Source organism: Pseudophryne corroboree, chromosome 5 (assembly GCF_028390025.1).
Source record: "Pseudophryne corroboree isolate aPseCor3 chromosome 5, aPseCor3.hap2, whole genome shotgun sequence".
Classification (NCBI taxonomy): domain Eukaryota; kingdom Metazoa; phylum Chordata; class Amphibia; order Anura; family Myobatrachidae; genus Pseudophryne; species Pseudophryne corroboree.
In genome coordinates, this window is record NC_086448.1 from 228,694,710 (window position 1) to 228,713,249 (window position 18,540).

At 43.0% G+C, this 18,540-nt stretch overlaps 1 protein-coding gene and 1 long non-coding RNA gene across 6 annotated transcripts in view; both read right to left on the reverse strand.

Moving 5' to 3' along the window:
- WDR37 (WD repeat domain 37) overlaps nucleotides 1-18,540 on the reverse strand; it is a 400,784-nt gene that overhangs the window by 75,144 nt on the left and 307,100 nt on the right. The gene's annotated exons all lie outside the window — the stretch shown is intronic.
- On the reverse strand, nucleotides 7,509-8,661 carry LOC134928950 (uncharacterized). The gene is made up of 2 exons (XR_010178151.1): nucleotides 8,491-8,661; nucleotides 7,509-7,609 (listed from the first exon to the last, which is right to left on the reverse strand). It is a non-coding gene; the product is annotated as an uncharacterized LOC134928950 (long non-coding RNA).

The window sequence follows — 18,540 nt, forward strand, 5'->3', positions numbered from 1 at the left end:
CCCTGATGTTGACCAGAGCAGTCTGTTTCGGTGAGAGTACCAGTGAGGTCGAGAAAGAAGTTTTGACACCAGAAAGGTTCCAATGACTAAGACGGAGGTGTAGATTTCCAATAGCAACACAAGCACCGAACAAAGGCGAGTATCAGAAAACGATCCGATAGCATTGACAATAGAAGGAATTGTGAAGGATTGTTAGCTGAAGAAAACTGTATCTGTAGGCTCTGTGACAACGTAGTTGAGGATGGGTGCATTAAGAAATGCCAATCCAGTTTTAATATCCACATGGACCGGCATCCATTGAGTGACTATCACTCCTTAGTGGGTAGTGTGTGTTAAATCAAACAGATTGTTGGGTATGCTCTCAAGTACCTCAAGGTCATAGCAAATCAGGACTAGTACCATTTCCTTTAACGGTAGGGGAGGTACTTGAGCTAAAGGGTGGGAGACCGGTGGACAGGAGGTTTAATATCTCCAGTCCTCCTAGTTTGAAGCTCCACCAATATCATGTGGATAGATCTCTAATATGTTTTAACATTACCAATCCCCGAAAGCCGGGAAGTTGGGAAGTGTCATGGAGCAACCAAACCATGACCTTTTCATATAGAGCAGATAGAATGCATACAGATACAGAGCTTATACGCCACATAGCCAGTAGTGGAAAATATTTCCGATATAGGTATACCCTAGGAAGTAGGATTACGAGAGTTGGAGAGGTATCACGAGGATACTGTGCACATATCGTACAAACTGGTACGTGTACTAGACAGATGGGAGAATTAGGGTTAGGAGATTTCACATGGAAGATGTGTAATATGGTTATGTCCTACTCCGTCCCATATGTTCTCCCCGATGATGCATATTTCATATGCGGGAGGAAGGCGTATAAGTGGCTTGCCCCAAACTCTGAAGGATTGTGTTATATTGGAAAAGTATTGCCTGAAGTAATGACTGTATCACATGACAAAATGAAAGACATACACCGTGGTGCCCAAGCTCCTTATACTCACACCCATTACGAGCACGTAGTTAAAAGGCAACTGACAGAAAGAACAGAGCATCCGGCCTCTGACATGATCCATGAATCCACCGGGATTCAGTTTCTAATCGCGTTAGATTTCACTCGCACCGCCAGAGGAGTGTTGAATTATAAATACATATCTGCGCTCGCAAATTTGTTAGATAATATCACTGAAATGTATGATGACACGTTTAGGTATACTGGAAGAGAACTTCAAGCTTATAAAACAGAACTGGTACAGCATAGAATGGTTCTCAATTACCTCACAGCAGTGACAGGTGGATATTGTGTCACACTGGCAACGCAGTACGGCGTGAAATGTTGCACATATATTACAAATAGTACCGAGGACCCGGTCGAGGTCATAGACCAAAAGATGGACGATATTCTCCAACTGAAGTGGGAATTTCGCAGGAGACACAATCTCACTCTTGCTGCTGTAGGTAATGAGCTGACTGGTTGGGTGTCATGGTTGAACCCGCGAAATTGGTTCTCTGGTTTAGGAGAATGGGCTCAAGGAGTCATAATGGATGTTGGGAAGTTTCTCCTATGTATCTTAGGTGTTATCATAACGATTGGCTTGATATTTAGATGCGGTCAGGCTTTAACGAAGTGTAAACGAAGTACCAGGGTGATGAGTTTAAGGAGTGAGGAAATTGCAATTCCAATGGATTTGATTTATGACCCAAATGTAGAAACAATGATGTGATGAAAATGCGATTTCTACGGTCCGTTTCTTTCACCTGTTTTTCCGTTTTCTCCAAGGTAAAAAGACCCACTTGGACGAGGAATTTGATGATCCTGTATACAGACAACTGATGGATTAGAGAAGAAGTTTTGACAACCTTATACACAGATATTTGATGAACTTTGCCATAGACCCCCAGTTTCCCTAGAAATTTTAAAATTACGCTAGCCCAACACTTTTGTAAGTCTATGGACATTGACAAAGCTTTTTGCCCACACGCCTTTTGGCAAAAGCACAAAGAAGACTGCATTCAACAGACACCGAACAAGACTTCAACCGACAAATGTTCATTTACCTGACATAGAATACCACTGCATTTACCGTAATTATGTCTTTTCTTCATCTCTACAACCTTCAGGTAATTACACACATAGTCGATAGGGAATACAGGCACAGATATCAGCAATCACATATTCCCCCATTCATGTATCATCAACTAAAATGTGCTCCCCATTTTGTTACAACCACAGCCGAAAAGAGCTCGGTAAAGTTTGACAGCCCATCCACAGACCCGTACCACGGGATAAGAAGGAATTCAAATGTATACTTCGCAATGCCTCGAAGCTTGATTTAAAACACGTACGGCACGATGATACATGACCCCCAAACACGGATTCATACACACATGCTTCTGCTATCTCACTAGGTCATACCCTTTTCCTACCTTCTCCTCTCCTCCCCTACCCAACCATGTAAATGTATTAACCCCTGACATATATTTTTCTCCTTTTGAAATGTTTTAGAAAGTGGCAGTTATTGTTGACTGCCAAAGGGTGGACTGTCAAAGTCAGAAAAACAGCACGATGCACACTGCCATATTTGCACCTCATACAGGTCCGCGCTGCGCAAGCGTGCGCTCTCCCGTGCGTGCGCATACTCGCTGTTGCGGGCACCCGCGGGCGCGCAGTATGTGCATTTACGGTAGAATTCATGCGTTCGTAGCGTGCGACTCAATCGTTACATATTTTCACTATATAATGTATTTTGTAGATTATGGTCCCTTTGATAGAATCTGAAAGTTTAGTTAATGTAGCATGTTCATGGACAGAGAAATCCCACTTTGTTTGATACGAAGGGTCAGACAGGAGTAATACAGTGGTGTTTAGTATCCATCGGAAGAGTATTTAATTAGCAATATTCCGGTGTTGGTTTGAAGCGAATTAATCGCTCGTGCGAATAGTTATGGACATAAGAAGTTTATGTCCATTTACTATTATTTGCACTTACATATCCATGCGGCGGGAAACCTAGTTTCCCACCCACCAGAGCAGTTGGAAATTGTCACAGCCCACCTGTATGAATCAACCTATGACCTTTTGTTATAATGCGAGGAGGAATTCCTGTGTCCAATGAACAATGAGATTGTAGGGACCATTGAATTGTATTGTGTGTGGGGCATAAATAGACAAGCCGATCACATCCAGCTCACTCTTCAACGGTTCTCATTGCTGATAATCGGGAGCTGGATGTCCAGAGGCGCATGCGATCATTCCCCTTGTGCGTAAGTTTTCTCCGCAATCATATTGATCTTACTGTTATTGTGAGCCATTTCTCTCTCTCTCTCTCTTCTCCTCTTTCTCTCTTATTTTCCCTTAAAACGTAATTGTATTGTATTGTATTTCCCGTGTAGTTATCTGGTTAGTTAGTCTATGTTATATTGTAGTGTATGACTTGTATTGTATTAATTCTTTTGCAAGTATAACATTCATAATATATATATAAGGCGTTGGACCCTAAGCACGGTATCTGTGTATTTCTTATAGTGTTAAGTATTCTCAAAGCGTCGGTGACGCTCGAACAGCTTTTAAGTTAATAAGGTTATACTGTGCTGCATTTACACTCTATCACTACACTAAGGTCTTACTGCATAATACACTGTTTATGGTTTAGATATAAAGGTTTAACATTGTGAGCGTCAGCGCCGCTGGTGATCTCCTCGTGGTCCCGAGCGTCCGCTACGCTATAGCGAATCATTACGTTAGTCGGCATCCAATAGCGTGCCTGCCTGTGATCTCTTGGCCGTGAGCGAACGTGACGCTTGAGCGTCTCGACTACGGCTAAGCGATTGTTACGCAACGTGCGTACCCTTACGGTACTCCATACGTAAATAGCGTACAGTGTTCTTAGACCTCATAAAGGGTATTATATAAGATAAATATTTAGCTTTATCAAGAACCATATTGGACTCTAGAATACATTATTGTGACTGAACTAATAACAAAACTAGAAAAAGTAGATTTCTATTAATGAATCAAACGGACACCTCTGACTCAAAATAGCAGTCTTAAACCTGTATCCTCGTTGCCTCTTGTTCAATATAACATGAATAAGCATTGCTTCTCCCTGTCCCAGTGATTTCTATTTATACTGAAGACCTAAAGAATCAATGTAGCAAGTTAATTTACACACAAGCAAAACCAGTTTCCAGATCTCAGCCAAAAGCCAACATTTCACCAAAATATTTAGATTACTGAAACAGTTAAGCTCTAGCTATATGTGATAAATTGACTAGCCTATCTGGAAAATGTGCAGTCTTAATAGTTATCCCAAAGCAGGACGAGATTGAGATTCTTTGCATAAATCCCAATTGCAAAACGAATCAAGATTATGTACATAATGATTCACCGCCTTTCTACTTTCAATAGCAGTTTAGGTAGATGTCATGAAAGGCACCTTATAAATGATGGGCACAAATACCTGTTCGAATAGTAAAAGTGATCAGGGATATGCCGATTTTACTCATCTATGGCAGGCAATTCCATCTCAGACAGCTACATAGATTCCAAAATGTCCCATAAAATAAATGACTTGTGACAAAAATTCTAATGGAAAAATGAACACTGCACATTAAAGTGCTAGCAACTAAAAAGCAGATGGCAAAAAAGGGAAAGTTATCAAGTTAAAGTTAGAAAAGAATATATATATCAAAAGTAAACTAAAGTGTAAAAGTTCATGATTAACACAAATGTAGTATCACAGCTCAGAAACAAATAAGGTTTCATGCACTCCCTCTGGTGGACCCCTTACTGCTATGAGAGCATATATACAAGGGTCATCAGCTTTCTTACAGAGGCTGCATGCAGCACGGTGACATCATATACTGCTGCACAGAGAGTTTCCAATATTCTATTTTTGCTCATTTCTGTGCAGACATCAGAACATTTTTCTCAGCTGTAAGCTAAATCATGACTAAAAGGGCTCACTTGCAGTATACTCTCGATTATTCCCGCTCCATAAGTAAACCTCAAAGTGTTTAAGAGGATACAGACAACTATTTCAGAGAGGTATTTTTGAGCTACTGTTAAATAGAAGGTACTACTGTAAAACACAGTATGAGGTAATTATTTAGCATTTTATGATTTTAAATACAGAGAGGCAATACAATTGTACGCAGTAAATTTTTCCAGAAAAAAAAAAAAAAAAAGGATTTCACAACTTTTTTGCCCAATGTCCTCTTTCTGGCAATTCAATCATTTTTGTCCTTTTCTTCGCAGAAAAATGTACCCGCTTTCATGTGAAAACACAGGATCCGGGATAAGTTCCCAGATCAGTGCGTTTACACAATCGTTGACGCAAACAAATGGCACTTAGCCAATATTATTGGGGATTTTGTTTCACCTGACCGGAGGCAGGGGAAACAAAATCCCCAACAATGTTGTCTATGGGGCTAACTGAATTACCCCCCCGCCCCTCCCCCATGGGATCAATCAGCTGTGGAGTTAACCACAGCTAATTGAATTTCCCCCATAGAGTATTGTCTTGCTATCAATGTTACAGAAATAAAATTGCAGACTCATAGCAGTCTGTGTATTTGAAATACATGGTGTTGTAACACCCCTGTGTTTCTAACAGTAACTTTACACAGAATCACTAAAATTAATTTAATCATTACCTGACTGCCAAGTTATAAATATCACATAAATAGTAAAACTATTATACTTAGAGAAACCAAACAAATTACTCCTATTAGTGATGGTCATACATACATGTGTACCATTCTCATAAAAAAAAAAACTAAGAAAACAAGAAGAGCACATATTGCCAGCTTCACATTCCCGAAGTTGGCTTAGCCACAAGAACCTCACAGGTTTATATAAAGCACCTGAATGACATGCTCAAGCTTCCATTACAGTAGAACATACCCAAAAACCAGAAACCATGTCAGGGTTACACAGCTGAAGATGGGAACGTGAAGGAAAACAATGAAATGGTTCTGCAATTTCGTTTATACATCAGGACAAATTATTTTTAGCGGACCAAGTAAACTGCAACCTAGGGTTGATTTCAAGAGTGTTCTTCAACATTTACTATAATCAAAAATCCTGGATGGACCAATATGCGCTTGGCTTTCATGTCTTTATTTTACTATATACATAAAACCAATTGGCACTATGTGGTTCCTGCAAACAAGGATCCAGACCTGGGCATCACTGGCCCTAGCACTGCAATATAGAGAAACAAATTTCAAGAATTGAAAGCCTACTAAATTATTATGTACCTGATTTACAGAATCTTGGGAAGCCATGGTAAGGCTTTGTCTACCAGCTCTACAGGTTACTAATGGACTATAATAATAGTTACTGGGTGAGTTTATCACTCTATAGCAAAAATGTGTTATGCAATGCTTTGATATGGTCTAAGGCAGTGGTTTGCAAACTTTTTTGAATCACAGCGCCCTAGAGTATCAGAATTTTATTCACGGCACACCTAGGCCAAGAGTTTCTTATTGAGAAATATTAAATTAAGTAAATTGTGTTAATATGTCATCCGTGGGTTCAATTGTGTGGTGAGGGACAAGATTTACCTCTGTTTGTCCACATATTTTATGACTGGCAGCCACAAGCACTGGTTTTGCCTATTACATTGACCGTAAATAATTTGAATTGGTCATGGACCACAATCCAAGCCACCCCTGCAAGTGCCATGATAATCACTGTGCAGGCGACGGATGGACATTGTTGTACTTCTTCAGCTGTTTACGTTCAGCAGTTGTTCCTAGGATACAGTAGTCGTATCTATGGGTAACACCACAACTCTTCACTTCTAGCAGCTTTAGTAAATTCTCCCCATAGTCACAATATACAGATTAAATTAGATTCTATAATTTCTCTAATGTATAGAAAGTGATAGACCCAATCTGATTGGTTGCTATGGGCACACCTCTACTTTTCAGTTTAGAATACTTTGTAAATCTACCCCTCAGATTCTAGCTAGGTGCCACGGCACACAATTTGAGAACCACTGGTCTGAGGATTTACATCAGTCCCTACCTTCACATGAATATACAGTAGAACATACAAATGACACAAAGTCAGTGCCAGACTGGAACTGCACCAACGGCCCCAGGGGCGCGAGACAGCACTGCTTATTGTGCCACCATGTTGCATGGGCACTGAAAGATCTAAACATTAAACTAAAATGCAAACTTTCCGACAAGAAAACATATCTTCTAAAAAACAAGAAATATTTATTTTCTTCTTCTAAGCTTCAAGAAAATAAAGCCTAGTAAATACCTGTGTACTGGATTTGCAGAATAGAAAGGCAGTGGGTAAGATTTGTCTAGCAGCTTTATAGGTTAAAAATAACAGGTACAGGATAAAACCTTGTAACCTTTAACAGAGTGCCGCTGTGCCATATAAAACCACTGGAGCCTACCACTTGCATGAGGCTTCTTAAATCCACAACACAGATTTATTTCATTAATAGGTGCAAATAAGGTAAGTTTACGCAAACCAAAGAAAGTATATGTCTTGCTTTCTTTATATAGCAGTATGGATAAATGTTGGAAGAATCCAGACAGAATTCTCCATCACAAGGTGCTTATTAAAGTGTTAGAGTGCCATCTGCTGGACAAGAAGAGAAAAACCATGTAAAGAATTTGTCATTGTTAAGACATAAATATCAGCACATTTTAATGAAACCGTTATATCCTTATTTTTTTTTGTTTTATTTAAAGATTTGCTGCCTCAGTAAACAATGCTGCTAGATCATATATTAATAGACTAGTTCAAGCAGGACAGACCGAAGGCTTGTTAAAAATTTGTGCATACGTCTGCAGCGACAACCGCCCAGGTCTTATCGCAAAGCTGCAGATGCTCTTAAGAAAAGCTCTTTATTAAGATATAGTAGCAATGAAATTATGAAAAGGCAAGCAGAGCATTCATAGTCCATAGAAGTAATATTTCAGTACCAAATCTTCATTCAGATAGCCCACTCAAACTCAAAAGTATTACTTAGACATAAGTAATAGGCTTATGTATTTATGAATTAGAATCACTACAGGACAGTTTTGAATCCAAATTTATAACAAAGAAAAATAAACTATATATAAATATAAAAATAAGGGAGCTTCAGAAACTGCCTTAATGTACATGAAAAGGTATGGGGAAATTCTGAATATTAACCCATATTTTATTTAAGGTCGTCTTGCACCCACACATGTGGTGGGTATAAAAACATTCTTACAGCATGCCTGCACAGAGACCGCAAACCCGCTTATATTGTAATCAGTGTGGAGACGGCTGTAAACATAACTAAATGCTACAGGCATCCTGGAAGGGATGGTATCGGGATCTTGGCAGTCTGAATACCGACAGAGGCATCCCAACACTCAGGATCCAGACACCTAGTTGGCAAGTCTACTATTGCTAATCTCTAACCTCCCCAAACCTAACCCACCTTAGCTGCAGCCAGACCCTAACCCTCCCCTTCTAACCTCACTTACCTGTTTCTGATAGCTGTAGTGGTTCCAGCTGGGCTTCCAGTTTCCAGCAGTCATGTGGCTATCACTCTTGGGGCAGAGCAGACCTCTGATCCTCCAGCATTCCAGTAAGTATTTCTCTCCTACCCCTAACCTCTGCCTCACAGCCGAGCCATAACTCTCCTGTCCAGCAATCTAAACCTAAAGTTGACATTATGACAATGTCAAAATTTCACATGACTGTCAATATTTATACAATGTCGACATTGAGGTGTTAACATTGTAAATGTAAACCTAACATCCCTTCTGCTACATGGACTAAATGACACTTTTATGCCTCTTACTATAAAAGGTGAGGACTTTATGCAGAAGTCACTACACTTCAGTGGGCTTCCAGCTTCCTTATGGACAAGCCGGAGTGATTTACAAGTTCTTTTTGAACACACGCATGGTAACAATTGACCGCTAATAACAGCTGGAATCCCATCTGGATGGTTTTATCAAGTGTTCTATTTGCACTGTGCACAGTTTGTCTATTATATAAAGGTGCTAAAATAATGGTAAAGGCCCGTACACACTAGGTGATATAGTAAGCGATATCGCTCATTTTTATCCTCCTGAGCGACATCGCCCAGTGTGTAATCTGTGAATGACACTGCAGGTCGTTAAGGACCCTCTGTGTCGGTTGTGCAGGCAGCTCAATTTGGACTCATCGTCCAAAGCTGCATGCACGGTCCAGCCACGGCATGACATCACTGTCCGATATCGCACAGTGTGTATGCCCACGTCGGGCACAAATTAGGCGATGTCGCTCATGGAGCACATCGCCTAGTGTGTACCCACCTTAACACAAATGAGATAGACAACGCATTCCAGTGTATGTATGAGTGTGCTTGTTTTGGTGCCCTCTAGAAACAAACCAATTTCATATAGATTATATATAGATTATATATATATATATATATATATATGTATATATATATATATATATATATATATATATATATATATATATACACACATATATATACACACACACACACACACACACACACACACACATATATACACATATATTTATTATATGTATGTGTATGAATGAGGAGATAAAGGGTACTCGTGTGTGCCAATTACAGGATTAAGGGTTGAGGACAGTAGGAGTAGGTTACTATAGTCACATAGCGAAATGAAGGCAAATCTGACACGCTAAGCAACTAATTTGAGCAAACAAGAGCAGTTTAAGCAATGCTGATGCGTGTACTATGTGATAAGGGTAGAGGAATACCTCCTGTTCTTCAATGTGTCATCCCAAATATAATCAAGCATGAACACTGGTACTTTCCTTGCTAGAAAATCATTGGCATTTAAAGCACCAAACTAACACAACTTCAGCAGTCTCACACATGGGGCCCAATTTAGTATAAAACAACCATGTCACAAAGTTCTAACATGAGTACATGTAAAACAATTGTCCAGTTCTACACAAAATTATAATCAGACTTGATTGAGTGTGAAAGAACTCGACTTGCATAAGCCTCCTATGATCTGCCCATTTGGCCTACAACCTATGTATGTCTGAACTACAAGTGTGATCAGCCTATGCCAATCAAAAGAGCAAGAGATCCTAAAATGTCATATTTGCATATATGTGAGAGTAGTGCACCAATGACCCGTAGGTAAATCCAGCATATAGTCTTATCATCAGGGCCTACTTCTGGCTGTTCGATCCATGGATTATGATCACATGGCAAGCCTGTCAGCACACTGGCAAGATGACTGCTCACTAGGGCTGGCAGCTTCTCTGCAGATTTTCAGGCATGTGAGAAAATAATCGTTATGGTAAAACTTACTGTTGATAACGCTATTTCTCCCAAGTCCACAGGAGCCACAGGATAACATTGGGATATGATGACGCGACAGCCGATTTGCACCAAACGGTCAAAGTTTTCGGCCTCCCAGCATGCAACGGGCCCGTCCATATATCCTGCCTCCTGGCTCAGGCAAATCAGTTGTTTTCCCAAAGCTCAAGGCAGGAGCATCATAGAGAGCCCTAATCAGGCAAGAAGAACACACGTGCACACCATTCCGTACAAGAAGGAAGAGGTTAGTGAGTGAAAAGGATTCTCAAATCAGGTGCGTGAGGGTGGGATCCCTGTGGACTTAGGAGAAATAGCGTTAGCCACGGTAAGTTTTCTCCGGCAGGGTCCACAGGTTATCCACAGGATAACATTGGGATGTCCCAAAGCAATTTAGTGGTGGGGATGCTCCTAACTGGACAGGAGAATCCTTCACACCGAATTCAGCGTCATGAGAGGCAAAGGTATCAAAGGCATAATGTCTAATGAATGTGTTAATGGAAGACCATGTGTCTGCCTTACATATCTGTTCTGCTGAAGCACCACATTGTGCTGCCCATGACGGACCTACCTTATGAGTAGAGTGAACAGAGACATTAGCCGGAACAGGGAGATCCGCTTGAGAGTATGCTTCTGAAATTGGCATCCGAAGCCACCTTGCCCATCTGCTTATCAGCAGGCCATCCTCTCTTGTGAAATCCGTAGAGAACGAAGAGAGTGTGTCTTCTGATGGCACTAGTACGATCCACGTAGTCCCTTAAGGCACGGACTACGTCCAACGATGCAACTCCCGCAGAAAGGTCCGGCGCCTGGAAGGCTGGGACTACCATTTCTTAGTTAAGGTAGAATTTAGACACCACCTTAGGAAAATACCCAGATTTGGTTCTGAGCACAGCTCTATCTGGATAGAAAAATCAGAAAAGGAAGGCGATATAATGGGATCCGGTCTCTAAGTCGACAGTAACTAGGTCGGCAATGTCTAGGTCGACCACTATTGGTCGACAGTAACTAGGTCGACAGGGTCTTTAGGTCAACATGTACTAGGTCGACAGGTCAAAGGGTCGACATGAGTTTCACAATTTTATTCTTTTTTTGAACCTTTTCATACTTAATGATCCACGTGGACTACGATTGGAACGGTAATCTGTGCCGAGCGAAGTGGTAGCGGAGCGAAGGCACCTTGCCCGAAGCATAGCAAGCGAAGCGAGCCATGCGAGGGGACGCGGTGCACTAATTGGGGTTCCCGGTCACTCTACGAAGAAAACGACACAAAAATAACATAAAAAAACTCATGTCAACCTTTTGACATGTCGACCTAGAACATGTCGACCTAAAGACCCTGTCGACCTAGTTACTGTCGACCAATAGTAGTCGACCTAGACATTGTCAACCTAGTTACTGTCGACCTTCCATACCACACCCGATATAAAAATGCCCCTAAATCTGAAACTCATCTAGCTGAAGCAATAGCCAGTAGAAAGAGAACTTGAGCAGTCAACCACTTAAGATTCACTCGTTTAAGTGGTTCAAATGGGGCAACTTGAAGGGCCTTTAGGACTAAACTTAATTCCCAAGGCACTGCAGAATGAACAAAAGGAGGTTGGATGTGCAGTATTCCCTGGGGGAAAAAAAGTGTGCACATCCTGTAGGTTGTATAGAGAAAGGGAAAGGGGAAAAAAGTGGGAAACAACAGTCCAAAGGCATAAGGGTTAAAGAGCAAAAATAGGTAAATTCTGTATATGCTTTTCCACATTACAAATATTTATAGTACCTTGAACTGGTTTAATGTAATAAGGATGGTGGAGGTGAGAGCACTGAATATTTGTAATGAATGAAGAAAGAAAAAAAAGACTCTTGTTGGTGCACACTGCCTATAATTTAAATATAACTTTTAATTAGTATAGCTAAAATTCAATGAAGAAATTTCTAACAATTATAAACCCACAAAAAGGAAAGCATGTAGGTATGATGTTAGTACTCGTGGTAAAAATATTATGTAATAATAAAATTTTCTATAATTCCACCAATAAATGGGTGAATAAAGGTAAATAAAAGTTTTTACATGTAATACATGATACCGTTCCTTGACAGTCCCTGGTTTATTGTGCTGCTGTTAAAGAATAATAATAACTAAAAACAATAATCATAATCCTGCAGGTTAGCAATTTTCTTTTGGAACCCGACACTTGTACTCTCAAGGAAGCTACCCGTAAAGCTTTGTCCATTCCTGCCTGAAGGAATGCGAAGACTCTGGAAACTCTGAAAGACCTAGGGTCAAATTTACAGTTGAATATACAGTAGGCTTGCCATATTCGGTGCTAAATGCGAGATTAGGAAGGTTTCCTTGCTCTGAGAATAGATTGCATTACCTGTTGTGAGAATCATCTTGCTTTCAGGATGGAAGTCTCAAGAGCCACGCCATCAAAGACATTCAATCCAGGTGCTTGTGATAGCAAGGACCCTGAGACAGTAGATCTGGATGTTGAGGGAATAGGAATGGAGCATCCATCGACATCCTCTGCAGATCTGTGTACCAATGTCTTCCGGGCCATGCCGGAGCTATTCGTATCACGGAGCCCCTTCCTTGTTTTGCCTTTCGCATCACCCTTGGTAATATAGGGCAATTGGTGGAAATACATAGGCCAGACGAAATTCCTATCTCACTGACAGGGCATCTACAAAGATCGCTTTAGGATCCTTTGTTCTTGACCTGTATGCAGGAACTTTGTCGTTCTGACAGGATGCTATGAGATATCTCTCCGGCAACCCCCACTTGTCTACCAGAGTCTGGAAGACCTTGGGCTGTAAAGCCCAATCGTTTGTATGAATGGCGTGTCGACTGAGAAAATACGCTTTCCATTTTAGGACTCCCGGAACGAACACTGTGGACAAGGCTGGAAGATGAAGTTCTGGCTACTTTATTGTGTGACTTACCTCCTTCATTACATACTGGCTGCGAGTTGCTCCCTGATGGTTGAGGTACGCTACTGCCAGTGGCGTAACTACTGCCCCCGCAGTCCTCGCGGTGGCTTGGGGGCGAGGGGCTGCGGGGGCGCCACTGACTTTGCACAGATTGACATGCGACGAGCGTCCGCATGTCAATCTGCGGTCTCCTTCCCTCCGCTGCTGTAAGGAGGGACACGGAGCGCACATTGCGCGCCTCTCCTGTGTCCCTCCCTGGCTCTCCCCCGGCCTGTCTAATAAAGGAAGTGCCGTTCGTGAGCTCTGATTGGCTCACGAACCGGCACTTCCTTTATTAGACCGGCAGGAGAGACACAGGAGAGGCGCGCTATGCGCTCCGTGTCCCTCCAACACAAAGGAGCGGGGGGTGGGGGGAGCAGGCACTGTGGGGGAATATCTGGCACTGGGGGCATATACCTGGCACTGTGGGGGAAGATCTGGCACTGGGGGCATATACCTGGCACTGTGGGGGAAGATCTGGCACTGGGGGAATATACCTGGCACTGGGGGCATATACCTGGCACTGTGGGGGCATATACCTGGCACTGTGGGGGAAGATCTGGCACTGGGGGCATATACCTGGCACTGTGGGGGAAGATCTGGCACTGGGGGCATATACCTGGCACTGTGGGGGAATATTTGGCACTGAGGGGAGCAGGCACTGAGGGGGCATATGTGGCACTGTGGGGGAATATCTGGCACTGGGGGCATATACCTGGCACTGTGGGGGAAGATCTGGCACTGGGGGCATATACCTGGCACTGTGGGGGAAGATCTGGCACTGGGGGTATATACCTGGCACTGTGGGGGAAAATCTGGCACTGGGGGCATATACCTGGCACTGTGGGGGAATATTTGGCACTGGGGGGAGCAGGCACTGAGGGGGCATATGTGGCACTGTGGGGGAATATCGGACACTGGGGGCATATACCTGGCACTGTGGGGGAATATCTGGCACTGGGGGGAGCTGGCACTGAGGGGGCATATGTGGCACTGTGGGGGAATATTTGGCACTGGGGGGAGCAGGCACTGAGGGGGCATATGTGGCACTGGGGGGGGGTATATGTGGCACTGGGGGCATGTACCTGGCACTGTGGGGGAATATCTGGCACTGGGGGCATATACCTGGCACTGTGGGGGAATATCTGGCACTGGGGGCATGGCCCTAGCAACAAGCACTACCCCCTAGCAATGAGCATGACACCCAGTGCATGAAACCCCTGGCAACAAGCATGACACCCAGTGCATGAAACCCCTGGCAACGAGCATGACACCCAGTGCATGAAACCCCTGGCAACGAGCATGACACCCTGAGCATGAAAACCCCTGGCACCGTGCATGGAACCAAGAGCATGAAACCGCTGGCAACGAGCATGACACCCAGTGCATGAAACCCCTGGCAACGAGCATGACACCCTGAGCATGAAAACCCCTGGCACCGTGCATGGAACCAAGAGCATGAAACCGCTGGCAACGAGCATGACACCCAGTGCATGAAACCCCTGGCAACGAGCATGACACCCTGAGCATGAAAACCCCTGGCACCGTGCATGGAACCAAGAGCATGAAACCCCTGGCAACGAGCAGGTAATTTAAAAGTAATTGGAAGCCTTACTGTAGAACTTAATGTGTAATGGGCATTACGGTGTGTGGCATAATGTATCACGGACATTGCGGTGTGTGTCATAATGTGTCAGGCATTACGGTGTGTTGTATACTATATCACGGGCATTGTGGTATGTGGTATAATGTCTCAGGATCATTGTGGTGTGTGTCATACTTTGTCACAGACATTGTATGTGCTATAATGTATCAGGGGCATTGCAGTGTGTAGCATAATGTATAACGGGCATTGCGATTCCTGTCCTAATGTGTTGCAGGCATTATGGTGTGTGGCATAATGTGTCGGGGGCATTACAGTGTGTGCATATTGTGTCATGTGCATTATTGTGTGTGGCATAATGTGTCGGGGGCATTACAGTGTGTGCATATTGTGTCATGTGCATTATTGTGTGTGGCATAATGAATAAGGCCATTGCAGTATGTGGAATAATGTATACTGGGCATTACTATAAGGAGGAAAAATGACAAATAATGTAAGGGGCATGAATCAGGATTATTTTTCTTTCCTGTGGTGGCTAATGTCTGGGCGTGCAGGTTGCAAAACTGGGGTATAAGGTAGTCTTTTCCTGCAATGCCACGCCCCTTTACGCGAAGCCACGCCCATTTCAACGTAGCCACACTCTTTTTGGCGGCGCGCACATATTTGTCCCTTTACTAGTGCCAATTATGGGGGGTATGGGGGGCGGGGGCGCCAAAGGATTTTTTGGCTTGGGGGAGAAAAATTTCTAGTTACGCCACTGGCTACTGCCATTACATTGTCTGAGCAGATTTGGACTGGTTTCCCCTGAAGGATGTCCTTTGCCTGAGTAAGTGGCATATATATGGCCCGAAGTTCTAATATATTTATTGGCAGGCAACTTCCTTCCTCGGTCCACTGCCACTGGAAGCAACTCCTTCCTAACACCGCCCCCCCAGCCCTGAAGGCTGGCATCTGTTGTCAGAATTTCCCAATCCGATATCCAAAAGGGTCACCCTTTGTCCAGATGGGATGTCTTTAGCCACCAGGCTAATGACATCCTTACTTCCAGAGGAAGGACCATAGTCTGCGTTTTTATTGTCTGATGTAAACCATTCCATTTGAAAAGGATTGGACGTTGAAAAGGCCTCGAATGGAACTGAGCATACTCCACCATGTCGAATGTCGACACCATCAACCCCATCACGCACATTGCGGCGTGAATGGATACCCTTTGACTGCGTAGCACCTCCTGAATCATTGATTGAACCTTGGATATTTTGTTCAGAGGTAGACATACTCTGAAGACCTGAATCCAGCACAGCCCCCAAATGAGTCATCCGTTGTGACGGAACCAGGGACGACTATGCCCAATTTATGAGCCAACAGTGTCTCTGTAAACAAGCTATTGTCTGTTGCAGATGACACTGAAGCAATTCCTGAGACTCTGCCAGGAGTAATAGGTCGTCGAGGTATGGAAAAATACTTATCCCCTGCTGTCGGAGATAAGATGCCATCACCACCATAATTTTGGTGAATACTCTGGGAGCTGAGGCCAGTCCAAATGGTAGGGCCTGAAACTGAAAATGATGCTGTAGGATAGCAAACCTGAGATAGCGCTGATGGGACAGTGCTATAGGAACATATCCAGGGATACCATAAAATCCTTCGGCTCCATGGCCACAACCGCATAACCATGAGATACCGCTTCTTGCACCCAGGCATCTCTGGTAGATTGCTGCCAGACCTGTGCAAACTGAAGAAGTCAGACTCACACCCTGGGGTCCCCAAGGTAGAGGCCGCACCATCTGATGCCTGTTGACAATTGTACCCATATCCAAAGCTGCTTCTTCCATAAAAATAGCCGCCTATTTAATATGTGCAATATGGGACTTTTGCTCTCTAGATGCCATTGACAGATCCTCCCCCAATGCATCAGCCCAGGCTGCCATTGCTTTTGCCATCCAGGCTGAAGCCATGGCTGGTTTTATGATTGCCCCAAAGAGAAAATGTTTTTTAGAAAACCATCTATCTTCCTATCCGTGACATAATTTAATGATGTTGAAGGTAGCGGTAACGTAGATTTTCACACCAATCGAATGACATGTGGATCAACTTTGGGAGCCATCTCCCTTTTTAAACAGTCCCCAGCTGGAAAAGGATAATGGGAATTCCATTTCTTTGGAATCCTAAAAACTTTTTACTGGGCGTAACCAGGGCCTCTTGCATAATTTCAGTATGCTGATCTGACCCAGGAAACTCAGTCTTAACTGTTTTGTGACATTTAAACACAGGTGCCTTAGCTTCTAACAGAGGCTCTGCTGCCTCTTCCTTGGAAAGAATGGCTTTCAAAGCACTAATTAGCTCAGGTATGTCCACTGTGCCGAGTGAGGCCTTCCTCCTCGTCTCTGTATGCAGACCCGAAGCATGAGGAGTCTTCATCCTCTGATGAGGAGTCTTCATCCTCTGATGAGGTCTCCTCTGAAACATGTGTAGACTGTGAAGATGTTGTTTCATGTCTGTGATTTACTTACCACCGGCCCTTCAGCCTGCTTTTGTTGAGATGCTGCCAATTCCTGTGCTGGATGTGATAAAGCCGAGGTGGAATGTTGCATGCAAGGATTAAATGGGTAACCTATCCCTGGTATAGGAGCTGACATTTTCCGCTCAGCTATACTGAATAATGTCTGTGCAAAAGTAGCCCATGGGAGTTCAACTTGAACCTGTGCTTGCCTCGGCTTATTTGAGAGGCTTCGGTGAAAGCAAAAACAATTTGCACATAATCCATTCTGAACCAGATCCTGAGAGGTTAACCCAGTTTTGCAATACAAACATGAAATGAGTGTTGTTGCTGCTGTGGAAAGTGTATTATCCTCACCCTTGCCGCTCTTAGACATGATAAATAAATCACACACCTGTACAGTGTAAAACTACACAATTTGTGACTGTAATCACTTTAAAATTTATTAAAGTAACATACAATCCGACTCTACCCTGCTTTGCACCAGCACTGAGGATCAGAATACACAGAAAAACTGACGGAATTACAGTAAAGTCAGCAATCAGTCACAGGTTATACATTAGTATAATAAGCAATATGAGCATATAATAAACAACAAATACATTTCAAGTACAGTGGGGCCAAAAAGTATTTGGAAAGTCACCGAATGTGCAAGTTGACCCACTTAAAAATATGAGAGAGGTCTGTAATTTCCATCATAGGTACACTTCAACTGTGAGACAGAATCTGGAAAAAAAAAACTAGGAAATCACATTGTATGATTTTTAAACAATTTATTTGTATATTCTTGCGGAAAATAAATATTTGGACAATCAATAAGTTTAACTCAATACTTTGTAATATAACCTCGGTTGTCAATTACAGAGGTCAAACGTTTCCTGTAGTTCTTGACCAGGTTTGCACACATTGTAGCAGGTATTTTTGCCCACTCTTCCATGCAGATTTTCTCTAGATCTGTCATGTTTTGGGGCTGTCGCCGGGCAACACAGACTTTCAACTCCCTCCACAGATTTTCTATTGGGTTGAGGTCTAGAAACTGGCTAGGCCACTCCCAGGACCTTGAAATGCTTCTTACGGAGCCACTTCTTAATTGCCCGGGCGGTGTGTTTGGGGTCATTGTCATGCTGGAAGACCCAGCCCCATTTCATCTTCAATGC